Source organism: Lytechinus pictus, chromosome 15 (assembly GCF_037042905.1).
Source record: "Lytechinus pictus isolate F3 Inbred chromosome 15, Lp3.0, whole genome shotgun sequence".
Lineage (NCBI taxonomy): Eukaryota > Metazoa > Echinodermata > Echinoidea > Temnopleuroida > Toxopneustidae > Lytechinus > Lytechinus pictus.
In genome coordinates, this window is record NC_087259.1 from 9,098,583 (window position 1) to 9,108,608 (window position 10,026).

The 10,026-nt window shown below is 34.6% G+C and overlaps 1 long non-coding RNA gene across 1 annotated transcript; it reads left to right on the plus strand.

Moving 5' to 3' along the window:
* The first annotated feature begins 2,255 nt into the window (after positions 1-2,255).
* Positions 2,256-3,884, plus strand: LOC135156779 (uncharacterized). Its single transcript, XR_010295809.1, has 2 exons — positions 2,256-2,326; positions 3,240-3,884. It is a non-coding gene; the product is annotated as an uncharacterized LOC135156779 (long non-coding RNA).
* The last annotated feature ends 6,142 nt before the right edge of the window (positions 3,885-10,026 follow it).

The following is a 10,026-nucleotide window of genomic DNA, read 5'->3' on the forward strand; positions in this document are numbered from 1 at the left end:
AGTTTAGATCATTATTATAATGTAGATCCTCCAGTTGGCAATGCGACAAAGATGTGTGATGTCACATATGAACAAATTTTCCCATTAATTTTCTATATATTTCTCTTATACTGCCTCTTTTATCACATATATCTGTAGATCATGAATTATTTGTATAGGAGAGCATGTAATACAGATTTTCAAAGAATGCATTATGGATAAAGAGTTTGTATCACCGTAAGAAAGAGCAAAAAATACATTTTGGGGGTATTTTATAGTCCATCACAGGGAAAGTTCTTCACATGTGACATCACACATCTCTGTTGCATTGCCAATGGGAGGATCTCCATAGCATTAATGATTGCAATATTCAAATGCTCATAACTTTCTTATTATTTGCCCGATTTTTCTCAAACTTTCATTGATCATATTCTCTGAATTTTCTCTTTCCACACAAGCCCATTGTTAAAAATGTTTTATTCCCCTTTAAGTTGGATATGAAAGGAGCAATCTTAGCTTTTCATTAGCTACTTTACTTGTACCTCTGAAACCCAACCATGACTGAAAAATCAATATTGAAGACATCAGGTACAGATTTAATTCTTTCAAGTTTTTTTCTGAAATGGGTGAATGGTATCACAGTCGGGCCAGAAAAAACATTTTCAGCATTGCATTTATTAACATAATTATGCTATGAAAGGGTCATTGAAAGTTAATATATATGTCCACTGATTAAAAAAAATCACTCAGCTAGGTGGCATCTGTGAGATTTCCATCTCAGCAGCACTTGCAAAAACATAAAATGTATTTTTTAACTTCAACTGCCGAAGTCATGCAGGATGTCTGATTCGCCACTCTTTCACTTAGGTTTAATGTGATATCTCGTATGAAGGAAGAAGAAGAGATAGAAGTAATCAATGAAAATTCAAGGAACTTTCCTTTCACATTCTGTAGCCTAATATTAAATAATCTTTGCATATTGGTCCTCTTAAATTTGGATTACCCTTTTTCTTGAAAATGCACTGGATTATACAAAAGATGCTTTCTCTATTTATTTTGTACATTTGAAATAAAATATTGATTTCGGAAGTGATGTTGTATAACTTGAAGAATATCAAATATTAAGCAAATTTTGTTGTCAACGAGTTTTAATTTGGATTACCCTTTTTCTTGAAAATGCACTGGATTATACAAAAGATGCTTTCTCTATTTATTTTGTACATTTGAAATAAAATATTGATTTCGGAAGTGATGTTGTATAACTTGAAGAATATCAAATATTAAGCAAATTTTGTTGTCAACGAGTTTTATCTGTAAACATCACTATTCTATTCTAGATTATGGAAATAAAATGTTGCCTGTATATGATTGACATTTTCTCATATTAGAAAACTTTCATCTCAGAAGATAAACTTATAAAAACATTTTTAAGGTATTAGGGAATGTTTCCCCACCATTGTGTTAGTGACAAATTATGATGAGTATTGAATATTTTTACTATGGAAACGCCATTTGACTGAGAACATTATTTGTTAAAGTCACTTTTGAAGTGAATATGTGATAACTTGAATGTGATACAATACAGTCCATTTTGTACCAGACTACCAGGGCAACTTTTATATATCTTTATATGAATGTTAATGTATATTTAGTATTGAGTGATCAAATAAAATACTTTTAGTGAGGCAGTAAGCTAAACCGAGGCTACAAGATTTTGTGTCAATCCTGTATTCAATTTAAACTGAGAATATCATGATTGTGCATGCATCAAAATAGTTCTAAAATAGTGACGTCAGAAAAGAATATGTATATATTTTTTATTTTTTATTATTTTGCGTCCGACTGAAAACCACGCAATCACTCGGCGCACGACGAACTGCCTCCACCGGCCAAGTCTTGGCGCAGACGACGGTTATGGGGTCCGCTGCGCCGCTGAGCGTCGCGCGCGCAATCAACACGGGAAAAATGCAATACTAGCTGACGAATCACAAAGTCTCCAATCAGTAAATGTTATGAAATCGCGTCTTGCTTGATTATGAATCCATACGCTGAAAATAATATTAATGATGACCATCATTCGATCATCAAATGATTCCGGCTGCTTGATTATAGTTCAGCAGGATTAGTTCACAACCGTCACAACCGATAGGCCTAAGTGGAATTATTCAGTCAGACCGCAGCTCGCGCGATAATGAGCATATTCACGGAAATTTATTCAGCGGCCCTCTAGCGGTCTCCGAAGGAAAACGTGCGATCAATTTGGCTTGATTTTCCCACTGAATTGGAGGGGCTGAAGTTATAGCTCTGTACTGGTCGCTAACTTCAGTTTACGTCGAAACGAATTGTGGTAAGTTATTCTCAAGACCTTTATCTACATTTTGGTATATAATTTTCCATATTTCGACATTTTCAACTTACCATTTTTACCTCTTTAATTGATGCTTATTTTAGTAATATTTTAACTGCGATTTTGTAGTCGGAATTTCACTTTTGGTTCCTGACTTTGCTACATAACCAAATTGTTTCAATCAGGGTTTTTTAGAAAGAAGAAAAGTCACTGTTCAAAATATGTCAGAACCAACTTGACGCAAACTCACCTTATATTTTTATTTTAGAGAAAATGATACCCTAAAAATCAAGAAATTTACGTTTTACCCGGAAGTAACCTTCTCGTTCACTCCACGATGGCGCGAAATAATGCCAAAATTACGTTCGTCGCGGGTTGGTAGAATTTCGCCTTTGGTCCCATACGTTGAAACTTCTGTAATGACAGATGGCTCGCATTATATATGTGACTGTGGACGGTGGACTTGTTTTTTTTTTTAATTAAGACTTAATATAAACGAAGCTTAATAAGTAGATCCCTTCTAAAATTTCATTCAATGATTATCAGGTTTCCGAATTCCATCAAGTTTTTATAGATTTGAGATATTTCTTGATTTATGTTGAAAATTGTTAACCTTTTTTCTTAATTAGTCGAAGTTGAGCCCCATGATGATTTTTGCCCCAGGCTGCGGTTAAGAATTAAATGATGATTAGCTCAGACAGTCTACTCTAGAGACTATAAACAGTTTAAAGTCAAAGTAAAAAGTCTGGTACTACCGTACTCAGTAGTATTTATAAACCATTTTGTTCAAATAAAAAAATTGTGGCTGTCACAGACAGTACTTAGTTAGTCTCTTAATTGACTTACATGTAACATAATTCATACTTTGAATAATTTAGACTATTTCTCTCTTTTTTGTCTCTTCTACACATAGATCTGCATACTTGCTGACTCTGGTCTCTGCTTGCTACTTCATTCTGGGAGATTCCATCATGTACTATAATGGTCAGACCATGATTTGGACAAAGCCCTTTTTTCGTTTGCAAATTTTGGACTGATAATGATACAACAGAAAATTGATCTTTATCGATATTGGAAACAAAAAAATTATAACAGTTTTGGGGAGGACTAAGAATACTGACTTGGACAGGAATACAGCTTGACAAAAATAAAAATTCACAATTCAAAACCAAAAAACATTTTTAATGCATTGCAAGAAACTTTCTACTCAATCACACATTCCAAAATTAAGGGTTAGTCCTTTGATTAAACACAAACATGTAGTTGATTTGCAATTGAACATAAGTTTCTTGCAATGCCCCATAATTATATTTTGTTCTCAAGCAACTCTGTTATGTTATCTAATGTGCTGAAGGTTAAGTGCCATGTATGTTCACAATTTTTTTTCCGAAAGGTATAATATATTTGTCCTTTTAAACGGTATTTGAATGTGGTTACGCCTTGTTTTTGTTTTCCACAGTAATTATTGCATATATGAACAGAAGTGAAATATTTGTTGTGAAGCACTGTATGAATGTTGTGTGATCATGGAGCTATGGTGTGATGGTATTATAATTAATTCATAATTTTTGTTATAAGACTGTAAACCTGGTGGATGTGAGGGAGTGGCCTGGATGAAAGGAAAGTGAGCATGTGTCCAATTACTGATTTGCATATGTTTAGACAATTTTGTTCGTGGATAAATATTAATGTGCATTCCCTATTCCAAGCAAAGAGTAAAGGAGAAGTCCACCCCACCAAAAAATTAATTTGAATTTAAAGAAAAATAAAGTATTGCAGAAAATTTCATAAAAACTATGATTCAAAATTTAAAAAATTACTATTTTGACATTGAGAAATTTGCCTAATTTTATAAAACAATTATATGCTCATCTTGGTCAATGTGCAAATTACAGAACCGATTATGTCACACACACTCTAATTTCTTGTGTATTTTTTTGTTTGATACATGTACATGACATGTATATTTTATTTTAATTTTCATTAACAAATTTTGAGAGGGATTTTAATTCCTCCATTAACATTTGTAGTTTCCATAAATGTAACCTATTGTGATTCGAGAAAGATTTTTTAGATCAAATTTGCTAAAATTTATATGATTAAAATGCAACAAAAATTTAAAAAGTAATGTGATGTGAGTGACATAATCAACTCTATTTGCATACCATTGTTTTGTGTATATAACTGTTTTGTGTTAAAACAGGGAAATTTCTGTATTTATTCAAATACTTTTTTGTTGATGTGCACTTGACCTTTAACTCACTTCCCTTCCCACCCCTGCCCAAATAAGTGTAATCAAGAACTTGAAAATCAAAAGCAGTGATTAAGAAGAAGTAAGAATTAATCATAGAGCTATTAATAGCTCCATGATTTAATAAATACAGGCCTAATAGAACTTAAAATGAAAGTAAAAAGAGAATAAAGCTGGGTAGGAACGATGAAGGAATATGATTTAAAGAAAAAGCATACACATATCCCCATCAACCCCCCCCCCCCCCCCCAAAAAAAAAAAAAAAAACACGCCGGCGGGTTCGAACCGCGGTCCTTGCACACGTCAAAAACATTGCGCTTACGCAATTGGCCATCGATCTCTTACGTACTATTTCCGGGTTTTTAAGCTATATTTAATGTTGTAAGTCTGTGCGCCGCTGTTGACCAATCAGAACGCGTCGGCAATTCTACTGCAATTCCAATCATTTCGCGATGGACATTGCCGTAGTTTTTTGTGGTTCCTGACTTTGCTACATCATGAAATTTCATAATTCTTTTTTAGTCGTAAAGAAAAATGTCTACGCTTTATATTGATTATAATATCAATTTGACGCAAGTGTGATTTCGATGCAAAAATGCGCTCTGTTTATTCACATATATTTCTTGAAAAAAATCATTTTTTCTAAGCTAAATATCGGTCTTCAAAATACATTAAATGTGCATTTTATTTAGCTGATCAAAAATTTCAAAGTTTTATCTATAAAATAAGACCAATTTTGTGAGGAATAAACGATTCTAAGAGCAAAAAACACCGATCGGAAAGTTCGTCTTCACAGCTCATTACGCATGCATAACCACGGACGGCTATGCATACCGCTGAATAAAATAGAGCACTTTCGGACGGGCTGCGGACTGACTGTATTAGACGATCTATCTCGATCTCAGTACAGCCGCCGCGCAGTCGCCGCTGGCTAACGTCAGCTTAATGGACGACGCCATATTGCCAGATTCAGGCAGATTTGGCCCGCGCCCTCTCCGGCTAACGCTCGGCTAAAGCTCGAACGCCATTCACCCATACACTAATTCCCCTTGATTACCGTTGTTAAAAACCTCTGTCAAATCTTTTCCAGCATTTTTATGAATTAGCGATTGATGTTTTTCCGTTTATCAGATATCCTTCATTATACACATATTTTTTTCATATTTATAACATTTTTATTTTAATCACAATTTTAGTCCAAACGCGGGTCAGTTTTTGTTAACCCACGTTGTTTGTGCATGCCCACGTATAGCCTTACGCGTATTGAAAGGAATGATGTTGGGTCGAAAAACAGAATTGTTATTGTTTGTTCCTTGTTTGTTGGGGATGAAACTATGATGGCGACCAGTCACGTTTGACTGTACCGCCAAATAGTTAAGATTAATTAATTAAGGTCAAGGTGAGATAAGAGAAATGAGCAAGGGGCATTGTGGTGGGGGAGGGGGAGAGGGAGAGAGAGAGGGGGGGGGGGGGGGGGGGTTACGAGGGCCGAGTGGGGATACAGTTTCATCATGCAGTACAGGGCGTCGATGAACACTTATTTTTTTCTCCAAAATATGGAAAGTGACAGAATAATCAGAAAAAGGTTGATTGGTTCTGATTTTGAAAAAAAAACAGAATTTATCAAGATTGCTGTTATTCTTCATGGTTGTAGAATTTAATTTAGTTTCTCTGATAAGTATAATTCTTTCAAACAACTCAAATTTTGATTAATCGTATTTCATTTATTTCACTCTTTTCTTTCGCCTCGTTTTTTTTTCTTCCAAAAAACCAGGGAGCTGAAAAATATGAGAGCTAGAACCTAAAGATATGGGGTAGCTATGACGTTGGAGGGGGCGCAGCCTCATGCACTTGCAGATCCAAATCAATTTTCACAGGGGACACTTAGAGTAGCCCCTATTTCTTTAATATTATTTTTACAAGCAAAAAGAAGTCAATGAAGACATCAGGCCACCGACAGCTGCCTCGTCAAAGGGGGGGGGGGGCGGTCGATTATTTTGAGTATTTTTTTTTCATTTTGTCCTCAATAAGGGGGGGGGGTTCAATTAATTCTATATACACTTCTATTGTCTTTATATATGGGGGGGGGGGGTCTGCTACTGAGCATGTTTTTAAAAGGGCTTAATAAGGGGCTTAATTACAACAGAAATTGTACGATAGTATCATCGAGGTTAATACTAAATTAATACATAATTAATAATTGTTTTAATTGAAAATGAAAATAATAAAGGCACCCATAGATCTTAACATCTCATAAATACAGGCCTAAACCTGTATTGGAAGTTGAACAGGCATAAAGTATAAATGTTTAGCTATATAGCTGATGCTTTGATCCCGCAACCAAATAATGTTATCATAAACTAGTAGATGTTATATCAGTCATGTCAGTGGCGTAACAAGTGAAAATAATTGAGGGTACTACGATATGGCGTATCAGGCATCAGTTGCCAGGTATATTGACCTAATAGAGACATTTTTAAAGACAGTGCCATTAAACAGATATGTATCTCACTGGTCAAATAATGATATTCAGACCTAAAAAGGGACATTCTAATCAATTTTTTTTATCATGATACGTATCTGTCTCGCTAAACAATGCGAGCGCGAAGCGTGAGCTGAAATTTTTGTATATATTGAGCCCAAACAGGGAGATTTTAAGGACTATATTTTAGGAATCCATTAAGAGTATACATATTTCACCATATATTGTCATCTAATGCGAGTGCCAAGCGCTTGCTGATTTTGTTAGAATTACATCTAAACACATGAAGCACTTGCAGTCATTTTAATCATGATTATTAACATACGCATCTCACTAATTAGATATTGCGTGCGCAAAGTGCGAGCTGAAAATTTAGGAAATTCAGACCTGAAGAGAGGCATTTTAAGGCTTGTTTGTAGAAATTCACAAAGATCATATGATTTCACTAACAAAATGATGCGAGCGCGAAGCGCGAGCTGAAAATATTTGATATTCAGATCAGAAAAGGGGACATTTTAAGAACTGAAGCCAAGACATATCTCACCAATCCACTAATGCGAATGTAAGCACGGACAGGAAATATTTTATATTAAGACCTTAAAATGGGGCAATCACTTTAAGTAGTCATGAAAAAGAAGCATACTATTTTACATAAAACAATAACTCGAAGTGCGATGAAATATATTTGGTACATATTGAATTGAAAACGGGAGGATTTAGTACAACAGGATTATATATCTTGTTAAACAGACAGTGCGCGCACCAGGAACAATGAAGACATAGACCATGAGCAAATTATGTTTCATAAAGTTATGAAAAAATGTTTTTTATGTAATATAACATAACATAATTATAATATAATATAACATTATAATGAACAATAATTTCTTCTTTCCCACTACGTTTCTCTACCTCTCCTTTTCCTCGTTTTTTTTTTTGTCAGCTGATTGGGGGGGGGGGGGGGGGCACGTGCCCCCCATAGTTACTCCACTGAAGACTTGTAATCATGGTAACTTTGCCCCCAGCCTGTTTTAGGTAACATAAAAACCTTAATTTCTTGCTCAGCCCTTTTACCATAATTGTCATAATGACAAGACTGCAATAATAATAACTTGTTTATGAAATAAGGTCCAGCCTGAGGAGTGATACTAACATTATTTCTAAATCTTCTGATCACCTTTATTATCATTTAGCTATGCATGATTTTTATTTCAAAATACAATATTTTTTGTCTTACAACCCTAAGTATGTCACTAAAAGAAGATCTATTCTAATATTGAATAGGCCTTTAAACTGGAAAATAATATTTATTTTCATAAAAACTACTAAGAACTAGTAGAAGTACAAAATATCAATAAAAGGTGATACATTTGCCCGTTGGAAAAATATTTCTTCCTTGTATTTTGTGTGAAATTTTGTACCAAAACTTGTATACTTCAATGTCATTGCCCGGTGATGCAGGGGCCGCGGAAGCGGGGGGGGAGGCAGGCTTCAGCCCCGACTTTTTTCCAAAACCACGTACAAAAACGTAAAAATTACGTACGATTGTGATTTTTTTGCATGGTCAGCCCCCACTTTGAAAACCGTTCCAAGGCCCCTGTGATGAACCTGAACTTGTACCGCACTCTTTTCTACAGATGTGTAGTTCAAGTAACATTCAATGCTTTATTAATATATTTATTTCAAATTAATTCATTTTTAATGTGTTATTGCAATAAAGTAACTACTTTTTATTAACTTGGCCTTCATATCTCTTCTTGGCACTTATGTTGTGATACCAGTACTTGAACAGCTTGGGAAGTGGGAAACCTGCATGGTAAAAGAGAGAAAAGAACAAAATAAGCTGTAAATTATTCTTACTCATCTAGTCCAGTTTATTATTAAAAAAAATGTAAACTCTATTTTATACTCTTCAGTGATAAAACAATCCAGATAAATTCATATAGCAATATAAGTCCATGGGCGGAAATCCCAGGGGGGACAGGGGGGACGTGTCCCCCCTACCAAAAATAGTAGGGGGGACACAATATCAAATGTCCCCCCTACTATTTTTGGTCTTTTATGATGGAGAAAAATGCATCATTCACATTCGAAATAATACGTGTATTTTGGACTAAATGACCTTACATTTTCGGCGAAAACCTTTGGTTTTTTTTGCTTGTCAAATTTTCCAGAGTGAATAAAATAAGATGAGGGGAAAACTTGGAAAATAAAAAGAATCTTTCATGTCACTATATAAAATTTTCGCTCGCGCTTCGCGCTCGCATTGCCTGTTAGGTGATTTTTCAATATGGAGCTTAAATATCATGTTCGGAAGTCAATATACATTATACATTTCACCTCGGAAATCAAACTTTCATTATTTTGTGTGATTTACAAACGGAGTTTAAAAAAGTGATCTGTAAAAGTTACAGCTTTTATGGTTTGAATATTAACATTTTCTACTCGCACTGAGCGCTCGCAAAATTCGATTTATTCAGTAGGCCTACCTATTATTTTTGTGTATTCCATTTAGTTTGAAAATATCCCTTTTCAAGTCTGATTGTCAAAACGTAGCAGATAGTGCTACTCGTATTTTCATTGGCGATTTATGTATGTCTCAATATTGATTTTCATGACAGTTTATCAAAGATTTTGGCTCGCGATTTGCGCTCGCATTGATGGTTAAAATGTTTTAACTGATGCATTCTATTCCTAATTACAAAAGTGCTTGAAATGTCAAGTTTTCAGGCCATAATATCATCAGATTTCTCGCCCGCATTATGCATTAATAAATAAGATATCAATTTAATGATTAAATTGTCCCTTTTGTTTCATCTTGCGCTTAGTAAGAGGAATAGGAAGATAGTCATCATTTTCATATGACTTGTCCTAAGGATGTCCCGGTCCTATGTAAAAACTCAAATAATAATGAAAAATATCAGCTCTTTATTAAGTGTGATCCATATCCACCTCACAATTTTCCTA